This window comes from Protopterus annectens, chromosome 1.part0 (assembly GCF_019279795.1).
Source record: "Protopterus annectens isolate FY-2018-M chromosome 1.part0, PAN1.0, whole genome shotgun sequence".
In the NCBI taxonomy this organism is placed as follows: Eukaryota; Metazoa; Chordata; order Ceratodontiformes; family Protopteridae; genus Protopterus; species Protopterus annectens.
This window is the reverse complement of record NC_056725.1, coordinates 1,886,850,361-1,886,875,330: the sequence shown is the minus strand read 5'-3', so window position 1 is coordinate 1,886,875,330 and position 24,970 is coordinate 1,886,850,361. Positions and strand designations below refer to the sequence as shown.

At 44.1% G+C, this 24,970-nt stretch overlaps 1 protein-coding gene across 1 annotated transcript in view; it reads right to left on the bottom strand.

Annotated features, from left to right (window-relative positions):
* Positions 1-24,970, bottom strand: part of LMBRD2 (LMBR1 domain containing 2) — a 1,695,734-nt gene that overhangs the window by 1,072,403 nt on the left and 598,361 nt on the right. The gene's annotated exons all lie outside the window — the stretch shown is intronic.

Below are 24,970 nucleotides of genomic sequence, written 5' to 3'. Positions count from 1 at the left end.
GCCCTGGACTTCGAATAGAGAGGCAAATGGTAATGCTTTGTAGAGGTGTGAACAGAACTCCAAGTAGCAGCCTCTAGAATGTCCTTGGTTGGTACTCCTCTAAGAAAGGCTGCTGAAGTAGCTGCAGCCCTGGTGGAGTGAGACCTAATGCCCTTAGGCACAGGTTTGCCATGGTGTAAGTAGCAGAAGCAGATGCAATGGCTTATCCACTTTTTCTTAGAGCTTTAGTCCTGCTCAAGTAGAATCTTAGCTGTCTGTGTACGTCCAAGGAATACAGAATTCTCTCCCCTTTGTTCTGCGGATTTGGATAAAAAGTTGGCAGATGAATTGTTTGGTTAAGAGCCACACTGGAAACGACCTTAGGCATAAAAGTAGGATTTGTCCTCAGAGACACCCTGTCTGGGTAAAATATGATAAAAGGCTCTACAGCCATAAGGGCCTGTAGCTCTGAAACTCTTCTTGCTGAAGTAATTGCTAGCAGCAGAGCTGTCTTCCATGATAAGAACTTTATATCAGCGGTAGCAGTTGGTTCAAATGGAGGCAGGGTGAGCTTTTCCAGCACATAATTGAGGTCCCATGCAGGTAAGGGTGATCATCTAGGAGGCCTTAAAATTTTGGCTCCTCTAAGATACTGCTTTAGTAAAGGATGAGAAAAGATTGGTGGCTCTGTATTGTAATGAGCAGAAGTGGCAGAGGCATGGATTTTGATTGATGAGAAAGATAGGCCTTTGTCAAGAATCTCAGTTAAGTATTGTAATATCTGAGGAATATGTGGTTCTGCTGTATCAGTTCCTTGTCCTTGATTCCAAGCACAGAATCTCTTCCATTTGTCAGCATAAGATTTTCTAGTACTAGGCCTTCTGGATTCCAAAATGACATCCATCACAGCTTTACTGAGAGGTGTCGTTTGTATGATTACAGGATTAGCCATGCTGCCAGGTTCAGAGTCTGTAGTTGATTGTGCAGGATCTGATTGTTTTGCTGGGACAGTAGTTGTGGTTTTTGAGGCAAAGTCCAAGCTGGGTACTGAGACAAGTTCCTTAGGATTGGGTACCAGTATTGGCGGGGCCAGTCCGGGGCAATTAATATCATCTTTGGCTTCTCTTGTCTGACTTTTAGGAGGACCTTGGGTAGAAGAGACAGAGGAGGAAAGGCGTAAACTGAGTTTTTTCCAACTGAAGGATAGGGCGTCCACTTTCCATGCTTGTCTGTGATAAGTCCTTGTGCAGAATCTTTTCAGTTGATAATTTTGAGAAAAGGCAAATAGATCTATGTCTGGGCTCCACCATTTCTCTGTTATCATGCTGAAGACTTGTGGATTTAGTTTCGACTCGCGAGGGTCCATAAGGTTTCTGCTTAAATCGTCTGCCAGAGAGTTTTGTTTTCCTGGCAGGAATTGAGCTTGAATATGTATTTGGTAGGTCAAAGCTGTGTCCCACAGTGCCATGGCTAATCTGCAAAGGGGGTATGAGTGCTTCCCCCCTTGCTTGTTTATATACCACATGACTGTGGTGTTGTCCGTCTTTATCAGTAGTTGTCCTGGATGAAGTAAGTCCTTGAAGGCTGTTAGGGCATTTTGAACAGCTAGCATCTCTTTCTGGTTGATATGTAGATGCATTTGATTTGGTGCCCATATGCCCTGAATGCATCTTCCTGCCATGTCGGCCTCCCAGGCATAATCTGATGGGTCTGTGTTAAGGTTTGGCTGGCAGGGAGTAGAGTGAAGGGCCGTCCCATGTTTTGGTGACAGGCCGCTGCCCACCATAGAAACTCCTGCTGCAGGCAGTGAAAGAGAGGAAAGTACAGTTTTGTACCTACCATAAATGTAGATGTTCGAAGATCCACATTGCTGCAGTCCTTACACTTGGGTAGTCCGCTGTCCTCGGTCGGCCCGAATATCAAAGTATAAGGCTGACGTCGGTCAAGGCGCATTTGACTGACATCAGGACGTCAGGGTACAAATGCGCATGACCGACGCCATATCCTCAGTCTTTTCTTGCCCCAGATGTCAGAAGACCCTAAAAATAGAGGTCAAAAACCAAAAGACAGCAAAACCAACCACCAACCATCCTAGCACTAAAAATATGTACAATATATACAAAAGACAATATACACCCAATTGACCACACAACCGCCTCTAACAACAGAGGGGAAGGAGGGAGGGAAAATTGGACTGCAGCAATGTGGATCTTCGAACATCTACATTTATGGTAGGTACAAAACTGTACTATGTTCTTCATCTCACATTGCTGCAGTCCTTACACTTGGGTAGAATCCCAAAGCAGAGGTAAGGGAGGATGGCCAAATTATAAGGAAGCAGGAGCTGCCAGAATGCCCTGCAAAACAGCAGTGGCAAAACCAGCCCTGGATTTAGAGTAAAGAGGTAGGTGATAATGCTTGGAAAAAGTATGCACTGAGCTCCAAGTAGCTGCCTCCAAAATATCCTTAGTTGCCACCCCTCTCAAAAAAGCTGTTGAAGTGGCAGTAGCCCTAGTGGAATGAGGCCTAATCCCAGCTGGAACTTCCTTGCCATGATGGGAATAACAGAAAGCAATGCAAAACCCAATCCACTTAGAAATAGTTTGTTTTGACACAGGCTTACCCTGAGAACTCAAAGCAAAAGAAACAAATAACTGGTGAGACTGCCTGAACCCTTTAGTTCTGTCCAAATAATATCGCAACTGCCTGTGTACATCTAAAGTGTGCAAAATCTTTTCCCCGTTATTTTGGGGATTTGCATAAAAGGTAGGCAAATGAATAGTTTGGTTTAAAGCCACACTAGAAACCACTTTAGGCATAAAGGAAGGATTAGTACGTAAAGATACCCTATCCTTATGGAAAATTAAGAAAGGCTCAACTGCCATAAGGGCCTGCAACTCAGAAACCCTTCTTGCAGAGGTAATAGCCAACAAAAAAGCAGTCTTCCATGATAAAAACTTTAATTCAGCAGTAGCTGCCGGCTCAAAAGGTTGTAGAGTGAGTTTCTCCAACACAAAATTGAGATCCCAAGCAGGAGTAGGAGCTCTTCGTGGGGGTCTTATATTCTTTGCCCCTCTAAGAAATTGCTTGAACAAAGGATGAGAAAACAATGGTGGGTCACAATCATAGTGAGCCGAAATTGCTGCAGCATGAACCTTAATAGAAGAGAAGGACAAACCTTTGTCCAGTAACTCAGTAAGATATTGAAGAGCCACACTTAAATTAGGCTCAGAAACATCAAAATCCTTGGCTGCACTCCCAAATAAAAATCTCTTCCATTTTTCTGCGTACACTTTCCTTGTACTAGGCCTTCTAGCTTCCAAAATAACATTCAAAACTTGCTGTGGTAGTTGAGGCCCACTATGGTTCAAAACAGAATATGCCAGGCTGTTAGGTGCAGAGAGTGAAGCTTGACACTGAGCAAATGACTGTCCTCCTGAGACAACAGGTGTGGAATCGTAGGCAAAGGCCATGGAGGCTTCCGTACCAGGCTCCTCAGTAATGGGTACCAATGCTGTCGAGGCCAATCTGGAGCTATCAAAATCATCCTTGGCTTGTCTTGTCTGGCCTTTAGTAGTACCTTTGGGAGAAGAGGCAGAGGCGGAAAGGCATACACATGAAGATTGCTCCAATTGAAAGAAAGAGCATCCACTCTCCAAGCTGTGTGATGAAACCTTTTGTGCAAAACTTTGGCAGCTGGTGGTTTAGTGGGGAAGCGAACAGATCTATGTCTGGAGTTCCCCATGACACTGTCAATTTCTGAAATACATGAGGATCCAATTTCCACTCGTGGGGATCCATAATTTGTCTGCTCAACACATCTGCTAAGGAGTTCTGTGCTCGGCAGAAACCTTGCCTGAAGAATTAGCTGTAAACTGAGAGCAGTCTCCCACAAAATCATCGCTTGCCTGCATAGAGGATAAGAATGTGTTCCTCTCTGCTTGTTGATGTACCACATGACAGTTGTGTTGTCTGTTAGAATCAACACCTGCCCTGGAAGAAGTAAATCCTTGAAAGCTATTAATGCAAACTGGACTGCTAACATCTCTTTCAAGTTGATATGTAGATGTTGTAGTCTGGCAGGCCACTTGTCTTGTATCCACTTTCCATTCAGATGAGCTCCCCAAGCTTTGTCTGAGGCATCTGTCGTTAGAATCTGACTCGCCTCTGGCCGGGTCACAGAGAGTCCCTTGTTTAGGTGACATTCCTGAGCCCACCACAAAAATTCCTTTTGAATGCAAGGTATTATTGGAATGACAGTGTCCAAATCCTGGCAGTGCTGTGTCCACACATTTTTGAGATACCATTGTAGCTTCCTCATATGCAGTTTGGCATTGGGAAGCACCAGAATACAAGATGCCATGAACCCTAAGGCTTGAAGGACTGTCCTTGCAGTCAGCCCGGACTGATGAGACAACTGATGAAAGTAAAGGGAAAGATTCTTTTGTTTGTCCGGGGTCAAAAGGCCATCTGGGATGCTGTATTCAGTCTCACACCCAGAAAGCACATGTCTTGAGAGGGTACTAGACTGGACTTTATTTCGTTCACAGAATACCCCAGGCATCTTAGCACTGCTATCACATAATCCAAATGATGAAGAAGCTCGTCCCTTCCTTGAGCCAGAATCAGGCAATCGTCCAAATAGGGATAAATCTGTATTCCTTTTAACCTGAGGAAAGCTATCACTGGAGCCAGAACCTTCGTGAACACTCTGGACGCAGTAGATAAGCCAAAGGGCAATGCAGAGAACTGATAATGAGAAGTCCCAGCTCGAAAACGCAGATACTTCCTGCAACTCACTCTGATAGGAACATGAAGATAAGCCTCCTTGAGATCTAAAGTTACCATCCAATGATCTTTGCCCAACAGAGGTAAAAGTTGCTGTAACGTCAACATTTTGAACTTGGGAATGTCCAGATAAGTGTTGAGGATAGATAAGTCCAAAATTGGTCTCCACGTGTTCCCTTTCTTTGGTACTAGGAACAGGCGGGAATAAAATCCTAGGCCCACTTCTGGCATAGGGACCGGCTGAATGGCCCCTAGTTGGAGTAACAGAGAAATTTGCTTGTGAGCCTCTATCCTTTGTGGAGGAGGAACGTCTGGCATGCCTTTGAAAGGAGGCAAGGTATGGAAATAAAACCTGTAATCGTGGTGTATGATATCCAATACCCATCTGTCTTGGGTAATTAAACTCCAATTTTCTTTGAAAAGTGCCAACCTTCCTCCCAAAGGTGCTGCCAGACGAGAAGGCTCTGGCAGCTGAAAAGGTAGGTCATTGGGTCTGTTTACGAAAGGACTGACCCCTGCCCTCACCTGAAGACTGTGCAGGAGAACTCCCTGCTCTAGGCCTGAAAGAACCCTGAGCTCTGCCCCTACCACGTCTAGATCTACCCCTAGACTGGGAATCATAAGAAGGATACATCCACCCCTTAGTAGGCCAATTTCTACTAAACTTTGGAGGCTGAACCTGCAAAAAATCTTTAACAGTCTGCATAGACTTAGCCTTGTCTTCCATTTTCTTTAAAACTGTCTCAACAGGAGAACCAAACAACACATCAGATTGTAAAGGAGCATCTAAAATCCTTGTTTTAACATGGTCAGATAAATTCTGATCCCTCAGCCAGGCGTGCCTGCGAAGAACCGACCCAGTGGCAGCCACCCTAGACGAGGCCTGTACAGCATCAAAACCACATTGCAAAGAATGCTTACCCACCTGTTCAGAAACATGTACTAAATCTTGCAACTCTTTACAATCAATACCTTCCGCCAGAGCATCAACCTTAGACTTCAATTGTGAAAGGAGATAGTTTTGGTATTTTAACATGTGAAACTGGCAATTCAAAGCCCTCATAGCTAGAGTGGAAGAAGTATAAACTTTCTTTCCCCATCTATCCAAAGCCTTGGCCTCTTTGTCTGAAGGAACCGGATTCTTGACAACAGAAGCCTTAACACCTTTAGGCCCCTGACTAACAGTTTCTGGGTCTGCCCTAGGACTCTTAAAAAGATACTTATGAGCTTCAGGCACCCTGTAATATATATCAGGTTTAACAGGAGCAGGAGGCAAAGAATCAGGATTAAGAGAAGCTTCTGCAAAAACATCTTCCACCACATCCAAAACAGGAGGTATAGCCAAAGGCCTATGCTGGGGTAAAAACAAAAATTCCCTAAGCCTTTTCCTGGAATCAGAGAAGTCCTGACCTTCCCACTTAAAATGCTCCCTCATTGAATGAAGAGTTTCTGAAAAAGAAAAATCCTCAGGAGGAGAAGCAGAAGGAGTAGAATCATCCACATCAGAGTCAGAGTAATGAGAATACTCCTGCAAGTCTTCAGCCGAAGACTCTGAAACATCCGAAGCCTGCTCAAAACTCCCTGGCTCCGGCTCCACCCTAGGTCTCTTATCAGGAGGGGGCAAAGATCCCCTAATCAAAGTAATCAAATCTTCTGCCATTTTAAGCATATGCTTCTTGGGCACAGTTCCAGAAGAACTAGGGGTGACACCAACTGAAGCTAAACCTGGCCTGCCTCTGGGAGAAGCCTTGGCAACAGAAGGAGAGGGCCTAACCACCCTAGGAAGGGAGGGGAGTAAAGTAACTTGAGAAGCCCCTTCAGCCTGACCTGCCTCCTGAGAGGCCACATCCTGCAACAATAAAGTCTCTCCCTGGGAACCCAAAGAAATCTCCGGTAGAACCACCGGCTCCACCGACACCTCTAAAGAACCGGCGTCCGGTACAGACGGTTCTTCCAGCCTAGGCTTAACTGTTTTGTCCTTGCGCTTCTTCGAAGAAGCGGGCGTCGGAGCATCCGACGGCATTTTATAATTGCACCGCTTCCCAAAGACTAACCTGGCACAATCCAACCTTCTCGTTATAGTGCGTTTATTGAATCTAGCACAAGAGCGACAGCCAACAACGTCGTGCTCAGGCCCTAAACAAGGAATACACAAAGTATGATAATCTCTATGCGGTATCTGTTTCCCACAAGAAATGCAATTATTCACTGTTTCTGACATCCGGTAAACCACTGAGGCAAGAAAAAACTAAAATATTCCCCAACGGGGTACTTAGCCAACTTTGACTCGGTCTGAAACTTCGAAAACGAAAAATCTCAGAACGCCAACCGGCACTTGCAATGCTGCTTCTGCATCGGACCATGCGGCAAAAAAGACTGAGGATATGGCGTCGGTCATGCGCATTTGTACCCTGACGTCCTGATGTCAGTCAAATGCGCCTTGACCAACGTCAGCCTTATACTTTGATATTCGGGCCGACCGAGGACAGCGGACTACCCAAGTGTAAGGACTGCAGCAATGTGAGATGAAGAACATTCATTGTTTCCAGACTGTGTGAATGTTGACTCCATAAACTTTTTAGGTACCACTGAAGTTTCCTCATTTGCAGTATTGCATATGGAATTAGTAGGATGCAGGATGCCATGAAGCCCAGAGCCTGCAGAATTTGTCTTGCAGAAGACTGGGTTTCTGTTGCCATCAGTTTGAAGTAAGTAGTCAGTTGCCTTTGTTTGTCTGGTGTGAGGTAAGCCATCTGGGCAGTTGTATTCAAGCTTGCACCCAGGAATGTTATCTTTTGAGAGGGTACCAGTTGTGATTTATTTTCGTTTACTGTGTACCCTAGGCATGTCACAAGCCTTTTCACAAACGCCAGGTGTCGTAGAAGAGTGTCCTTATTTTCTGCTTGAATAAGACAGTCGTCCAAGTAAGGATATATTTGAATACTTCTTTATCTGCAAAATGCAATTACTGGTGCCAGGCACTTTGCAAAGACCCTGGGTGCAGTAGAGAAGCCAAAGGGCAGTGCAGAGAATTGGTAATGCATTAAGCCAGCCTTGAATCTGAGGTATCTTCTGCACGACTGCCTTACTGGGACATGCAGTTATGCCTCTTTTAGGCTAAAGTCACCAGCCAAGCATTCTTGCCCAGCATGGGCAGAAGCTGTTGTAAAGTGAGCATTTTGAATTTTGTAATGTCCAGGTATGTGTTCAAAATCGATAAATCCAGTACTGGCCGCCAGGTCTTGTCCTTTCTGTGTACCAAGAACAGTCTGAGTAAAAACATTGTCCTTTTTCCTGTTCTGGTACTGTCTGAATGGCCCCCATATCCATGAGGGACGTAACCTGTTTCTGTGCCTCTGCCCATTGTTTTTTTGGCAGATCTGGCCAATCATTTGTCATTGGCAGAGTGTGGAAATGGAATCTGTATCCTTGTGATACGATGTTTAGTACCCACTTGTCCTGGGTTATTAACTGCCAATTTTGAGCAAAAAGTGCTAATTTTCCCCCTATGGGTGCTGTCAATACAGAAGTGCTTGGTGTAGGCAGAGGGAAGTCATTAGGATTGCTTTCTGTAGGTTTGTGCTTTATCTCCTCCAGATTTGGAGGTGGAAGCGCCCCATTGCTTTGACCTGTATGAATCTTGCGCCTGGTATCTGGAACCCTTAGGGCGTCTGGATTTGCCCCTTTGAGATCTGTCTGACACAGGAAAGGACCAAATTTTTGTAGGCTAGTGTCTACTGAATCTTGGTGGCTGTACTTGCAAGAAGTCTTTAACAGTTTGCATAGACTTAGCTTTGTCTTCCATTTTCTTTAAACCTCTTCTGCCTTAATACCAAACAGAGAATCATGCTGTAAAGGTGCATCTAGCAATTTAGCTTTAACATGATCAGGCAGATTTTGTTCCTTTAACCAGGCATGCCTCCTACTCACAGATCCAGTAACTGCGGCCCTGCAAGAGGCCTCTAAAGAATCAAAACCACATTGCAAAGTATGCTTTCCAACTTGTTCAGCTGCATGCAATAATTCCTGCAATTCCTTATTTTCTGCAAATTCTGAAATCAACATAATTTTCTGTTTCAGCAATCCCATAACATGCTGTTGGTACTTAAGCATATGAAATTGACAGTTTAAGGCCCTGATTGCCAAGGTTGCAGATATATAAACCTTTTTTCTCCCTGTGAAATAGTTTCAGGATCAGCAGCAGGGTTTCTAAATAAAAACTGATGAGAGTCAGGGACCCTGTAATATCTGTCAGGCTTACTGGGAGCCAAAGGTAAGGAGTCAGGGGTCAGGCTTAACTCCGAAAACACATCATCCACAATGTCTAAAACAGGGGGAATCGCTAAAGGCTTGTGCTGAGGGAGAAGAAGGAAAAGTACAGTTGTGTACACTTACCATAAATGTAGATGTTCGACTGTATTCACTGTTGCAGTCATTACATTTGGGTAATCCTGCTGGCAGGTTGCCGTCAGTCGACCTGAATTCTAAAGTCTTGGGTCCTGCGTCGGCTGTTGTCGCCCCTTCCCTGACGTCAAGTCGTCAGGGGTATAAAAGAAGCAGCCGACGCCATTTTCTTTAGTTTTTCTTGCCCCAGATGTCAGGTGCCCCCTAAAAGGGTAGACAAAATTTATATGCATATATAAAATTACATGCAGCAATATAAACTTTACCTTCATCCACAAGCAAATACACCACATAGGTTGTATAAATCAGAGAAGGAAAGATAGGTTCCATCAGAAGAAAATGGGGGGATGGCGGGTGGGTAACCTGGACTGCAACAGTGAATACACTCGAACATCTACATTTATGGTAAGTGTACACAACTGTACTATGTTCTTCGTGTTTCACTGTTGCAGTCATTACATTTGGGTAGATTCCCAAAGCTATGGTTGGGAGGCTGGAGCTAAACCGCATTAGGTGCGGCTATGAGACCCTGCAGAACTCCAGTGGCAAAGCCTGCCCTGGATTTAGAGTAGAGTGGCAGATGATAGTGCTTTGTAAAGGTGTGCACTGAACTCCAAGTAGCTGCCTCTAAAATATCTTAAGTTGGTACTCCCTCGAGAAAGGCAGCTGAAGTGGCTGCAGCTCTGGTGGAATGTGGCCTAATGCCCTTAGGCACTGGCTTGCCACGGTATAAGTAGCAGAAACGAATGCAGTGGCCTATCCACTTTGAAATAGTCTGCTTTGAGATAGCCTTTCCTTGTGATCCTGCAGCATATGCCACTAGTAATTGCTCTGTCTTTCTGAAAACTTTGGTTCTGTCCAAGTAGAATCTAAGCTGTCTGTGTACGTCCAAAGAATGCAGAATTCTTTCCCCCTTGTTCTGTGGATTTGGATAAAAAGTTGGCAGATGAATGGTTTGGTTAAGTGCACACTGGACACCACTTTAGGCATAAATGTTGGGTTTGTCCTCAGGGAGACCCTGTCCAGATAAAAAAATGATGAAAGGTTCCACAGCCATGAGTGCCTGTAGCTCTGAAACTCGTCTTGCAGAAGTTATTGCTAGGAGCAGAGCTGTTTTCCAAGATAAAAACTTTATATCAGCAGTAGCAGCTGGCTCAAAAGGAGGCAGGGTGAGTTTTTCCAAGACATAGTTGAGGTCCCATGCAGGCACTGGTGATCTCCTTGGAGGCCTTACATTTTTGGCTCTTCTGAGGTACTGTTTTAATAAGGGATGAGAAAAGATTGGTGGCTCTGTATTGTAATGAGCCGAAATGGCAGAGGCACGAATTTTAATAGATGAGAAAGATAGGCCTTTGTCCAGCATCTCAGTTAAGTATTGTAAAATCTGAGGAATATTTGGCACAGCTGTATCTGTTCCTTGTGCCTGGTTCCAAGCACAGAATCTCTTCCATTTTCCAGCATAAGATTTTCTAGTACTAGGCCTTCTGGCTTCCAAAATGACATCCATCACAGCTTTGCTGAGAGGTGTGTTTTGTATGACTACATTATCCGCCATGCTGCCAGGTTTAAAGTCCTGAGTTGGCTGTGCAGGATCTGACTGTTTTGCTGGACAGTAGATGCGGTACTTGAGGTAAGGTCCAAGCTGGGCATTGAGACAAGCTCCTTAATTTTGGGTACCAGTGCTGGCGGGGCCAGTCTGGTGCAATCAGTATCATCGTTGGCTTCTCCTGTTTGACCTTTAGGAGTACCATGGGGAGGAGAGGCAGAGGGGGAAAGGCATATACTGATAGGTTTTTCCAGCTGAAGGATAGGGCGTCCACTTTCCATGCTTGTCTGTGATAAATCCTTGTGCAGAGTCTCTTTATTTGGTAGTGGTGAGTGGAGGCAAATAGATCTATATCCGGGCATCCCCATTTCCTTGTTAACATCCTGAAGATTTGTGGTACCAGCTGCACTCGTTGGGATCCATGAGGTTTCTGCTTAGTTCGTCTGCCAGAGTATTTTTCCTTCCTGGCAGGAATTGTGCCTGCAGATGTACTTGGCAAGTCAATGCTGTGTCCCACAAAGTCATGGCTAGTCTGTAAAGGGGGGTAAGAATGTGTGCCCTCCTGCTTGTTTATATACCACATGACTGTGGTGTTGCCTGTCTTTATCAGTAGTTGTCCTGGATGAAGTAGGTTCTTGAAGGCTGTCAGGGCATTTTGAACAGTTAGCATCTCTTTTTGATTGATATGTAGATGCATTTGGTTTGAGGGCCATGCTCCCTGAATGCATCTTCCTGCCATGTGGGCCCCCCAGGCATAATCTGATGCATCCATTGTTAGTGTCTGCCTGGCTGGGGGTAATGTGAATGGCTGTCCCTTGTTCTGGTGACAAGCCTTCACCCACCATTGAAACTCCTGTTGCAGGCAGGGAATGAGAGTAATTATTGTTTACAGACTGTGGCAATGTTGAGTCCAAACACTTTTTAGGTACCACTGAAGTTTCTTCATATGCAGTCTTGCATATGGAATGAGTAGGATGCAGGATGCCATGAAGCCCAAAGCCTGCAGATTTTTTCTTGCAGATAACTGGGCCTTTGTAGCTAACATTTTGAAATAGGTAGTCAGTTGTCTTTGTTTGTCTGGCGTGAGATAAGCCATCTGGGCAGTTGTATTTAAGCTTGCACCCAGGAATATTATCTCTTGAGAGGGTACTAGTTTTGATTTCTTTTCGTTGACTGTGTACCCTAGATATGTTAGAAGTTTTTTCACAAATGCCAGATGCTGTAGAAGGATGTCCTTGTTCTCTGCTTGAATGAGACAGTCATCCAAGTAAGGATATATTTGTATTCCTCTTAGTCTGCAGTAAGCAATTACTGGTGCCAGGCACTTTGTAAAGACCCTGGGCACAATAGATAAGCCAAAAGGCAGTGCAGAGAACTGGTAATGCATTGAGCCAGCCTTGAATCTGAGGTATCTTCTGCATAATTCTCTGATTGGGACATGCAGGTAAGTCTCTTTTAGGTCTAAAGTTACAAGCCAAGCGTTCTTGCCCAGCATGGGCAGTAGCTGCTGCAAAGTCAACATTTTGAATTTTGGTATATCTAGGAATGTGTTCAGAATCGATAGGTCCAGTATTGGCCTCCAGGCCTTGTCCTTTCTGGGTACCAAGAACAGTCGAGTAAAATCCTTGTCTCCGCTCTTGCTCTGGCACTTGTTGAATGGCCCTCATGTCCATGAGGGATGAGACTTGTTTTTGTGCCTCTGCCCATTGATTTTTTGGCAGATCTGGCCAGCCGTCTGCCTTTGGCAGGGTATGGAAATGAAACTTGTAGCCTTGCGACATATTTAGAACCCACGTGTCCTGGGTTATAATGCTCCAATTTTGAGAAAATAATGCTAATTTTCCCCCACGGGTGCAGCCAGGAAATAAGTACTTGGTGCAGGCAGGGGGAAGTCATTGGGACCGTTTCCTGTAAGGTTGTGATTTTTCTTCTCCACTTTTGGAGGTAGAAGCACCCCACTGCTTTGACCTGTATGAACCTTGCGCCTGGGATCTGCCTCTAGGGCGTCTGGGTCTGCCCCTTTGAGGTCTGTTTGACACAAGAAAGGACCAATTCTTTGTTGGCCAGTGTCTACTAAACCTAGGTGGCTGTACTTGTAAGAAATCTTTGACCGTTTGCATAGATTTAGCCTTGTCCTCCATTTTCTTTAACACCTCTTCTGCCTTAACACCAAACAAAGTATCCTGCTGTAAAGGTGCATCTAATAATTTAACTTTAACATGATCAGGCAGATTTTGTTCCTTTAACCAAGCATGCCTTCTAATTACAGAACCTGTAACTGCGGCCCTGCAGGAGGCCTCTAAAGAATCAAAACCACATTGCAAAGTATGCTTTCCAACTTGTTCAGCTGCATGCAATACATCCTGCATTTCCTTGTTTTCTGCACATTCAGAGTTTAACAACATTTTCTGTTTAAGCAATGCCATGAGATGTTGCTGATATTTGAGCATATGAAACTGACAGTTTAAGGCTCTTATAGCCAAGGTAGCAGATGTGTAAACCTTTTTTCCCCATCTATTCAGTGCCCTAGAATCCCTGTCAGAAGGGGTAGGATTTTTTGCAGCGGAAGCCTTAACTCCCTTGGGACCCTGAGAAATAGTTTCTGGGTCTGCAGCAGGGTTTTTAGAAAGGAATTTATGTGAGTCAGGAACCCTGTAATATCCGTCAGGCTTAACAGGAGCTGGAGGCAAGGAGTCAGGGGTAAGGCTAGACTCCGAAAACACATCATCTACAATGTCTAACACAGGAGGGATGGCTAGTGGCTTGTGCTGAGGTAGTAACAAGAAATCCCCGAGTCTATTTTTAGATTCTGAAAAATCTTGGCTCTCCCAGTGGAAATGCTCCCTCATGGTATGTAAGGTTTCCCCAAAATAATAGTCCTCAGGAGGAGAAGCTGAAGGTATGGAGTCTTCAGCATCAGAATCCTCACGGGGGGGGGGGATATTCCTGATCAGAAGAGGAATCAGAAGAAATGGAAACCTGATCTGAAGATTCATAGTCAGTCTCTTGCCTAGGCCGCTTATCAGAAGGGGGATGGGAACCCCTGATCAAGGTAATCAAGTCTCGGCCATTTTGAGCATCTGTTTTTTGGGCATGGAGGCCTGTCCACGTCGCTCTTGAGTTTGCTTCTTTGCCCTTGAAGGTGCTTTAGTCTTTGCCTTTGAAGTCAGTTTAATGTATAGATGTTTGGGTCTGAATACACCCTCAAAAGCCGGTGCCTGCACAGTGGCTCCAGACCCATCTGAAGGATTAGCGTCCGAGGCTCCAATACCCTGAGTTTCCAGCGGCATGACCGATTCAACGTGGGAGTCGGTAGCGGCCTGCGACTCTAAAGTAGCGGTTGTCAGGGGCTGCGAAAGTGCCTCTCTGAGAAATGGCGAACCGGTGACTGGCTTAGGAGAAGCTTCATCGTCAGTTTTGGGCCTCGACTGTCTTTCTCTTTGCATTTTTTGTTAACTCCGGTAGTTGGATGGCTTTCCGATGACATTTCTGGATAATTAAACCTGCGTCCAAAGTAGTTTAAAGCAAAATCATACTGACGCTTAATAGCGCGTTGGTTAAATCTAGCACAAAACCGACAACCCAGAAAGTTATGATCAGGACCTAGGCAAGGAATACAGTAAGAATGAAAGTCCTTATGAGGTATTTGCTTCCCACAAGAAATACAATTATTAACTTTTTCTGACATCGGTTCTGGAGCAAGAAAAAAGTTTCCCCAACGGGGTACCTTTATAGAAGACTTCGGATCTGAAATTCGAACTTGAAAATCTCAGGAGTCGGCCGACCGGCACTTGCGAACTGCTTCTGCTTCGGGCACCCTGCAGCAAGAAAGACTAAAGAAAATGGCATCGGCTGCTTCTTTTATACCCCTGATGACCTGACGTCAGGGAAGGGGTGACGACAGCCGACGCAGGACCCAAGACTTTGGAATTCAGGCCGACTGAGGGCAACCTGCCAGCAGGACTACCCAAATGTAATGACTGCAACAGTGAAACACGAAGAACATTCCCTGAGCCTCTTTTTTGATTCTGAAAAGTTTTGACTCTCCCAGTGAAAATGCTCCTTCAAAGTATGCAAGGTTTCTCCAAATGAATAATCCTCAGGAGGAGATGCAGATGGAATAGACTCCTCTGCATCAGAATCCTCATAGGGAGGTAAAGATAATTCCTAATCAGAAGAGGAATCAGAAGAAATAGAAACCTGATCTGAAGATTCATAGTCAGTGTCTTGCCTGGGCCTCTTATCTGGAGGGGGATGGGTACCCCTGATCAAGGTAATAAGGTCTTCCGCCATTTTGATCATCTGTTTTTTATTTATTTATTTATTTTATTTATTTATTTCCAGTTTGATAACCAGGGAAGTCCACTGGGCCCGAAAGCCCGTTTTCAGTGGAGGCCCGGGGAGAAAAGCTCCATAATAATAATACATTACACACATAACACTCTGTGTTCTAACGGCATAACACCTTTAACAATTTCCAAAAACATAGCACATTTAGAAGTTTACATAAGAAATTTATATTTTTATACAATTGTATTGTTAGCATAGAAGAGAGAGAAAAAAAAGAAATTATACATAGATCTTGAATGCAAGAGAAGTAAAACAGAGAAGTGAAGGAGATGCAAAGAATTTAAAGGAGAAGAGATGCCAGGAGGAAGATAAAAAAGAACAGTTATTCTAAGATTCATTTTATGTTTGAGTCTAAAAGTACATCTTATGAAAAAGGTAAAAGATACATTTGTGAGACTAGGCATGCATGTAGGCAGTGGGGAGGAGATGATTTAAAAGGAATAAATATAGAGTTTAAGCAGGGGAGAGAGAGGAGATAAAGAAGTAGAGGGAGGGGAGCTGAGGAGAGAATTTGAAGAAGAGGGACTATTTTTTAGGCATAGAGGCCTGTGCACATGGCTCAGGCATCAGTTTTTTAGTTTTAGAAGATGTCTTTGCCTTTGGTTTTGCAACTTTCGTCAGTTTGATATATAAATGCTGAGGTCTGAATACACCCTCAGAAGCCGGTGCCTGCTCAGCGGCTCTAGACCCATCCGGGGGAGATACATCCATCGGTCCAATACCTTGAGTATCTTGCGGCATGCCGGACTCCACATGGGTGTCGGTAGAGGCCTGCGATTCGAAGTCAGCGGGTATCAGGGGCTGCAAAAGCACCTCACTGAGTATCGGCAAACTGGCGAGTGGCTTAGGAGAAGCTTCGTCGTCGGTTTTGGATCTCGACTGCCTTTCTCTGCCCTTTTCTTTGCGTTTTTTATGTACTCCGATACTCTGATTGCTATCCAATGACATTTCTGGGTAGTTAAATCTGTTTCCAAAATACTTAGATGCAAAAATATACCGACGCTTAATAGTGCGTTGGTTAAATCTAGCACAAAACTGACAGCCAGGCACGTTGTGATCAGGGCCTAGGCAAGGAATACAGTATAAATGGAAATCCTTATGAGGTATTTGCTTCCCACAAGTAATACAATTATTAACTTTTTCTGACATCAGTAAAAGGCAAGAAAAAAGTTTCCCCAATGGGGTACTTAGCTTTATTGAAGACTTCGGTTCTGAAACTCAAACTCGAATATTTCAGTAATCGGCCAAACGGCACTTGCGAAATGCTTCTGCTTCGGGCACCGTGCGGAAAGAAAGACTAAAGAAAATGGCGTTGGCTGCATGTTTTATACCCCTGACGGCCTGACGTCATGGAAGAGAAGACAGCAACCGACGCAGGACCCAAGACTTTGCAATTCAGGCCGACTGAGGGCAAGCTGCCAGTAGATTACCCAAATGTAATGACTGCAACAGTGAAACACAAAGAACATCATCAGAAGTTGCCATTAAGAAAGGAATAATTAGTACAGCATATAAAATATTATGTCATAATTATAAGAATTAATCAGGGGAGATCAGAAAGGATCGGAAAGAGAAAAGTACAGTTGTGTACACTTACCATAAATGTAGATGTTCGAGTGTATTCACTGTTGCAGTCATTACATTTGGGTAATCTGTTGGCAGGTTGCCCTCGGTCAGCCTGATTAGCAAAGTCTTGGGTCCTGCGTTGGTTGCTGTCCCTTCTTCCATGACGTCAGGTCATCAGGGGTATAAAACATGCATCCAACGCCATTACATCAGTTTTTCTTGCCCCACATGTCAGGTGCCCCCTAATGGGGAGCAAATAAAATTAAAAACATAAAAATATACCTCCAACCAAAAGCAAATACACCAAAAAGGCTTTTAAGCATAGTAAAAGAAAGTAGAGTTATAGCCAGAGAAAAGTAGGGGGCTGGAGGGAGGGTAACCAGGACTGTAACAATGAATAAACTCAAACATCTACATTTATGGTAAGTGTACACAACTGTACTATGTTCTTCGTATTTCACTGTTGCAGTCATTACATTTGGGTAGATTCCCAAAGCTATGGCTGGGAGGAGGAGTTTATACAGCATTAGGGCCAGCTATAAGGCCCTGCAAGACAGCAGTGGCAAAGCCAGCTCTGGATTTAGAGAAAATTGGTAAATGATAATGCTTGGTAAAAGTATGTACAAAACTCCAGGTAACAGCCTCTAGAATATCCCTGGTAGGAACACCTCTGAGAAAGGCTGCTGAAGTAGATGCAGCCCTGGTGGAGTGAGATCTGATCCCCTGGGGGACAGAGGTTTTCCATGGTGCTTATAGCAGAAAAGAATGCAATGGCTTATCCATTTAAAAATGGTTTATTTTAAAATAGCCTTCCCCTCTGCCCCTGCAGCAAATGCTACCAGCAATTGTTCAGATTTTCTTTGAGATTTAGTCCTGTCCAAGTAGATTCTAAGTTGTCTGTGCACATCCAAGAAATGCAAAATCTGTTCCCCTTTGTTCTGTGGATTGGGAAAGAAGGTTGGCAAATGAATGGACTGATTAAGAGCCACACTGGAACCACCTTGGGCATGAAGGATGGATTGGTCCTCAGAGACACCCTATCCGCATGAAAGATGATGAAAGGCTCCACTGCCATAAAGGCCTGTAATTCAGATATCATTCTAGATGAAGTGATTGCTAAAAGGAAGGCTGTTTTCCAAGAAAGAAAATTTAAGTCTGCAGTGGCAGCTGGCTCGAAAGGAGGTAAAGTGAGTTTTTCCAAAACAAAGTTAAGGTCCCAGGCAGGGGTAGGGGCTCTCCTGGGTGGTCTCAAGTTCTTTGCCCTGCTGACATACTGCTTGAACAAAGGAAGAGAGAAGAGGGGTGGTTCAGTGTTATAGTGAGCTGAAATAGCTGAAGCATGGATTTTAATAGAGGAAAAAGACAGGCCCTTTTGAAGCATCTTAGTTAAGTATTGTTAAATCTGAGGTAAATTGGGTGCTGCTGTGCTCATCCCTAAAGATTGGTTCCAGGCACAGAATCTTTTCCATTTGTCAGCATAAGATTTTCTAGTACTAGGTCTTCTCGCCTCCAAGATGACATCCATCACAGGTTTGCTGAGAGATGATAAGGGTGAATTTAAGTGATTAGCCAGGCTGCAAGGTTCAATGTTGGAAGCTGAGGGTGCAGAATCTGGTTCCCCTGTTGAAACAGAAAGGAAGGGGTCTGAGGCAGGTGCCATGGAGATATTTGTGACACTGCGCAGGAGTGGGTACCAGTGTTGGCGTGCCCAGCCTAGAGCAATCAAAATCATTCTTGGTTTGTCCTGTTTGACTTTTAGCAGAAATTTGGAGAGAAGAGGCAGAGGGGGAAAGGCATAGACTAATAGGTTTTTCAGCTGAAGGACAGCGCATCCACTTTCCAGGCTTCTTTGTGGGGAGTCCTTGTGCAAAACTTGTCCAACTGGTAGGTCTGGGGGGAGGCAAATAGATCTATGTCTGGGTTCCCCCATTTGCTTGTCAACATGTTGAAAATCCGAGGTTCCAGTTTCCACTCATGTGGGTCCATGAGATTTCTGCTTAGTCCGTCTGCCAGTGTATTCAATTTTCCTGGCAGGAATTGAGCTTGTAATTGCACTTGGTAGCTCAAGGCTGTATTCCACAATGCCACGGCTAGTCTGCAGAGGGGGTAAAAATGTGTACCCCCTGCTTGTTTATGTACCACATAACCGTGGTGTTGTCCGTCTTTACCATTAGTTGTCCTGGAAGAATGTAGTCCTTGAAAGCTGTCAGAGCATTCTCTACAGCTAACATTTCTTTTTGATTGATATGTAGGTGCATTTGACTTAGGTTCTACTTGCCCTGTATGCACTTTCCTGCCAGATGAGCCCCCCATGCATAGTCTGATGCACCTGTTGTTAAGGTTTGAGTGGCAGGGGGTAGTGTGAATGACAGTCCCTTGTTTTGGTGGCAGGCTTCTGCCCACCACAGGAATTACAGGCATAAGCAAGGTATGACAGGAATCATCGCTTCCAGGCTGTGACAATGTTGACTCCATAGACTTTTTAAGTACCACTGTAGTTTCCTCATATGCAGATTTGCATATGGAATTAGAAGAATGCAGGAGGCCATGTACCCCAAGGCTTGCAGTATTTGTCTTGCAGATAGCAGAGTTTTTGTGGCCACTTGTTTGAAGTAAGTTACCAAATGCATTTGCTTCTCTGGCATGAGGAAAGCCATCTAGGCAGTTGTATTCAAGCTTGCACCCAGGAATGTAATCTGTTGAGAGGGTACCAGTTGTGATTTCTTTTCGTTTATGGTGTACCCCAGACAAGTCAGAACCCTTTTTACAAATGTCAGATGATTTAGAAGTATGCCCTGGTTTTCTGCCTGAAGTATGGATATATTTGAATATTTCTTTGCCTGCAAAATGCAATAACTGCAGCCAGGCACTTTGTGAATACCCTGGGTGCAGTAGACAAGCCAAAAGGCAGTGCAGAGAACTGATAATGCAAGTAGCCTGCAATGAAGCATAGGTATCTTCTGCAAGATTCCCTGATTGGGATGTGCAGGTATGCTTCTTTTAAATCTACAGTTACCAACCAGGCATCTTTGCCTAGCATAGGAAATAACTGGTGAAGAGTCAGCATCTTGAATTTTGGAATGTCCAGAAAGGTGTTTAGAGTAGACGGGTCCAGAATTGGACACCATGATTTGTCTTTTCTGGGTACCAGAAAAAGCCTGGAAAAGAAACCTTGTCCCTTTTCCTCTTCTGGTACTGGTTGAATAGCCCCCATGGTTAAAAGGAAAAGTACTTGTTTTTGAGCCTCTGCCCACTGATTTGGGGGCAGGTCTAGCGACCCGCTTGGTGTTGGCAATGTGTGGAAATGAAATCTGTACCCCCTGGGACACTATATTTAAAACCCATTTGTCCTGGGTTATGAGTTCCCTGTTCTTTGCATGAAGAGCAATCTTTCCCCCCAAAGTGGCGGCTAAAAGGTAAGTGCTTGGTAATTTTAAAAGGAAGTCATTGAGACTGTTAACCATAGGGGGGGTGTCTTGTTATTTCCAGATTTGGAGACCCCCCATTGCTTAGTTCTGAGAGTCCCCTGGGACTGAAACCTGGTGATTTTGGTGTGTCTGGGTTTGGCTTGGAAGGAGCTGGAAAAGACCAATTCTTAGTAGGCCAGTGCCTACTAAATTTTGGGGGTTGCACTTGTAAGAAATCTTTAACAGTTTGCATAGATTTGGCTTTATCTTCCATCTTTTTTAGAACTTCTTCAGCCTTATTGCCCAACAGGCGGTCTTGATTTAAAGGAGCATCCAACAATTTTGCTTTAACATGATCAGGCAAAGATTGCTCCTTAAGCCAAGCATGCCTTCTTTGCACAGACCCAGTAACAGCAGCCCTGCAGGAAGCTTCTAAAGAATCAAAACCACATTGCAAAGTATGTTTTCCAACTTGTTCAGCAGAATGCAATAAATCCTGTAAATCTTTATTTTCCACACAGTCAGGAATCAACATCATTTTCTGTTTAAGCAGTCCAATAGTATGCTGTTGATATTTTAACATATGAAATTGGCAGTTTAAAGCCCTGATTGCCAAGGTTGCAGAAGTATAAACCTTCTTACCCCATCTATCCAGTGCCCTGGAGTCTCTATCAGAAGGGGTAGGATTTTCAGCAGTAGAAGCATTAATGCCCTTGGGCCCCTGAGAAATGGTTTCTGGATCTGCAACAGGACTTTTGAAAAGGAATTTGTGGAACTCAGGAACCCTGTAGTATCTGTCAGGTTTACTAGGAGCCGGAGGCAGGGAATCAGGGGCCATAATGGATTCGAAAACATATCATCAACAATGTCTAGTATGGGAGGTATAGCCAAAGGCCTATGCTGAGGTAAAAGGAGGAAATCCCTAAGCCTCTTTTTTGAATCAGAAAATTCTTGACTTTCCCAGTGGAAATGCTAACTTACGGCATGTAAAGTTTCCCGAAAAGAAAAATCCTCAGGAGGGGAAGCAGAGGGAATGGAATCCTCTGCACCAGAATACTCATAAGTAGGTATGGACAAATCCAAGTCATTAGAAGAGTCAGAAGAAACAGAAATCCGATCAGAAGATTCATAATCAAGCTCAGCCCTAGGCCTCTTGGGGTGGGTTGACTACCCCTGATTAGAGTAATTAGATCTTCAGCCATTTTGATCATTTGTTTTTTAGGCATAGGGGCCTGAACATGTGGTCTGAGCGTCAGTTTTTTAGACATAGATCGAGATTTAGGCCTTAGTAATAAAGGTGGAGTCGGTTTAATATGCAAGTCTGTAGGCCTGAATACACCCTCAGAAGCCGGTGCCTGCACAGCGACTCCGGACCCATCGAAGGTAGAGACATGCGCGGATTCCATAAGTGAAGCATCTCGAGGCATTCCGGACTCCGAATGGGTCTCAGTAGAGGCCTGCGAATCAGAAGTAGCAGGTATCAGGGGCTGCAAAAGTGCCTCACTGAAAACCGGCGAACTGGCGACTGGCTTAGGAGAAACGTCATCGGTAGTTTTGGATCTCGGTGGCCTGTCTCTGTCCTTATCTTTGTGTTTTTTCGGAATCCCAGAAGTCGGATGGCTAACCGACATTTTTGGATAATTAAACCGAGAACCGAAATACTTAGAGGCAAAAATGTACCGACGATGGATAGTGCGCTAATTAAATAAAGCACAAAACCGACAGCAAGGTACGTCATGGTCAGGGCCCAGGCAAGGAATACAGTATGAATGAAAATCTTTGTGAGGTATTTGCTTTCCACAAGTAATGCAATTATTAACTTTTACTGACATCGGTAAGGAGCAAGAAAAAGTATCCCCAACGGGGTACTTGGCTATAAGTTGAAGACTTTGGTTCCGAAACTCGAAAATGAAAATTTCAGGAGTCGGCCGTCCGGCACTTGTGAACTGCTTCTGCTTCGGGCACTGCACGGCAAGAAAGACTGATGTAATGGCGTTGGATGCATGTTTTATACCCCTGACGACCTGACGTCATGGAAGAAGGGACAGCAACCGAAGCAGGACCCAAGATTTTGTTAATCAAGCCGACTGAGGGCAACCTGCCAGCAGATTACCCAAATGTAATGACTGCAACAGTGAAACACGAAGAACATATGGGTAAGCAATTCACAAAGAAACAATGGGGGGATATATATGTCTCCCAAATATGCAACAAAGTCCAGAAGATTTAGGATCTTTCCTTGGAAGTGTTTACACAGGTATTTTTATACTCCAAGTAGACTCCAAATAATTTTTCCTCAGATAGACAGCAAATGTTGGAGGTGTGATGGTGAAGAAAGAGGTAACAGTGAATATATTTTCTGGGAGTGCAAAGAGTTGGCAGACTTTAAAGATTCCCTGCAAACTGCTCTATTGGAGATGCTGGTTGAGCAAATTGGTGTAACTAGGGAAATGATTTTTTTGAGCTATGATACAGAATCGGAATTGCCTAGACATAGTAAGGCCTTGATGAGTCTAATTACGATGGCTGAAATAGCAATTACTAGAAAATGGAAATCAGAGTCTAAACAAACTTTACTAAAAGTAATTAAGATAGTAACGTTATAAAACAACTGGAACTGGGATCTTTAGAAATGTGTAGGAGCAAATTGCATAGAAAAAAAATGGGAAGTGTGTAATCAATACATACAGAGGAGGAACGAGGTTTAAAAGAAGGCAGGAACTGAATGACTTATGCAATGGTTGACTGACAATGACTGGATATATTATAGGTGATTTATCATGTTTGCAGCTACAGTGTTTGCAACTGAGATTGTGTTGGTATGGTTTATTCATGTATGACATAAGCAAAGATGTTTTTTGTTTAAAAAAAATTATGAGTTCCCTGGTTCTCTATTCTGAGTTTCTGTTTTCACACTGGGAGAGCTGAAATTAAGCTGTTACTCAATGTACAGTCATCTTGGAAGTTCCAATATTTAAGCACTGATAGAAAAGCAGAGGGAGGAAATAAAAACCTAAAAGGGTTTCTTATCTGAGCTCAGCAGCTGAACAGATCCACAATAAGCATCAGTTTTCACTAGATCCTTCTCTTACTATGGCACTAGAAAACTGAAAGGGTCCTGTCTGTGGGTCTGAAACACAGTCCCTGTACTGCCACCTAGGTGGCTGATCTAGCACACCCACAGAGAGGCAGCGGGAAGGACTCTTGAGCTTTAGCAGATTACCAGAGAAGGGTAGTAGGGCATTACTAATTAAATTCCGGTAAGACGATATAGTTACAAAATAAAAAGCAGGTAAGTGGCAAACTGAACACTAGTACAAAAGTACAGTTGTGTACACTTACCATAAATGTAGATGTTCAAGTGTATTCAGTGTTGCAGTCATTACATTTGGGTAATCCTGCTTGCAGGTTGCCCTCAGTCGGCCTGAATTCCAAAGTCCTGGGTCCTGCATCGGCTGCTGTTGCCCCTTCCTTGACGTCAGGTCATCAGGGATATAAAAGAAGCAGCCGATGCCATTTTCTTTAGTTTTTCTTGCCCCAGATGTCAGGTGCCCCGAAAAGGGTTGCCAAAATTTATATATATAAAAATACATGCACCAATATAAACTTTACCTTCATCTACAAGCAAATACACCACATAAGTAGTATAAATCAGAGAAAGAAAGATAGGTTCCATCAGAAGAAAGGGGATGGTGGGTGGGTAACCTGGACTGCAACAGTGAATACACTCGAACATCTACATTTATGGTAAGTGTACACAACTGTACTATGTTCTTCGTGTTTCACTGTTGCAATCATTACATTTGGGTAGAGTCCCAAAGCTATGGTTGGGAGGCTGGAGCTAGACAGCATTAGGAGTGGCTATGAGGCCCTGCAGAACTGCAGTGGCAAAGCCTGCCCTGGATTTAGAGTAGAGTGGCAGATGACAGTGCTTTGTAAAGGTGTGCACTAAACTCCAAGTAGCAGCCTCTAAAATGTCCTTGGTTGGTACTCCCCTGAGAATGGCTGCTGAAGTGGCTGCAGCTCTGGTTGAATGTGGCCTAATGCCCTTAGGCACTGGCTTGCCATGGTGTAAGTAGCAGAAAGAAATGCAGTGGCCTATCCACTTTGAAATAGTCTGCTTTGTGATAGCCTTTCCTTGTGATCCTGCAGCATATGTCACTAGTAATTGCGCTGTCTTTCTGAAAACTTTGGTTCTGTCCAAGTAGAATCTAAGCTGTCTGTGTACGTCCAAAGAATGCAGAATTTGCTCCCCCTTGTTCTGTGGATTTGGATAAAAAGTTGGCAGACGAATAGTTTGGTTAAGAGCCACACTGGACACCACCTTAGGCATAAATGTTGGGTTTGTCCTCAGACAGACCCTGTCTGGATAAAAAATGATAAAGGGTTCCACAGCCATGAGTGCCTGTAGCTCTGAAACTCGTCTTGCAGAAGTTATTGCTAGAAGTAGAGTGGTTTCCCAAGATAAAAACTTTATATCAGCAGTAGCGGCTGGCTCAAAAGGAGGCAGGGTGAGTTTTTCCAAGACATAGTTGAGGTCCCATGCAGGCACTGGTGATCTCCTTGGAGGCCTTAAATTTTTGGCTCCTCTGAGGTACTGTTTTATAAGGGATGAGAAAAGATTGGTGGCTCTGTATTGTAATGAGCCAAAATGGCAGAGGCATGAATTTTAATAGATGAAAAAGATAGGCCTTTGTCCAGCATCTCAGAGTATTGCAAAATCTGAGGAATATTTGGCACAGCTATATCAGTTCATTGTGCCTGGTTCCAAGCACAGAATCTCTTCCATTTTCCAGCATAAGATTTTCTAGTACTAGGCCTTCTGGCTTCCAAAATGACATCCATCACAGCTTTACTGAGAGGTGCGTTTTGTATGACTACATTATCCGCCATGCTGCCAGGTTTAAAGTCCTGAGTTGGCTGTGCAGGA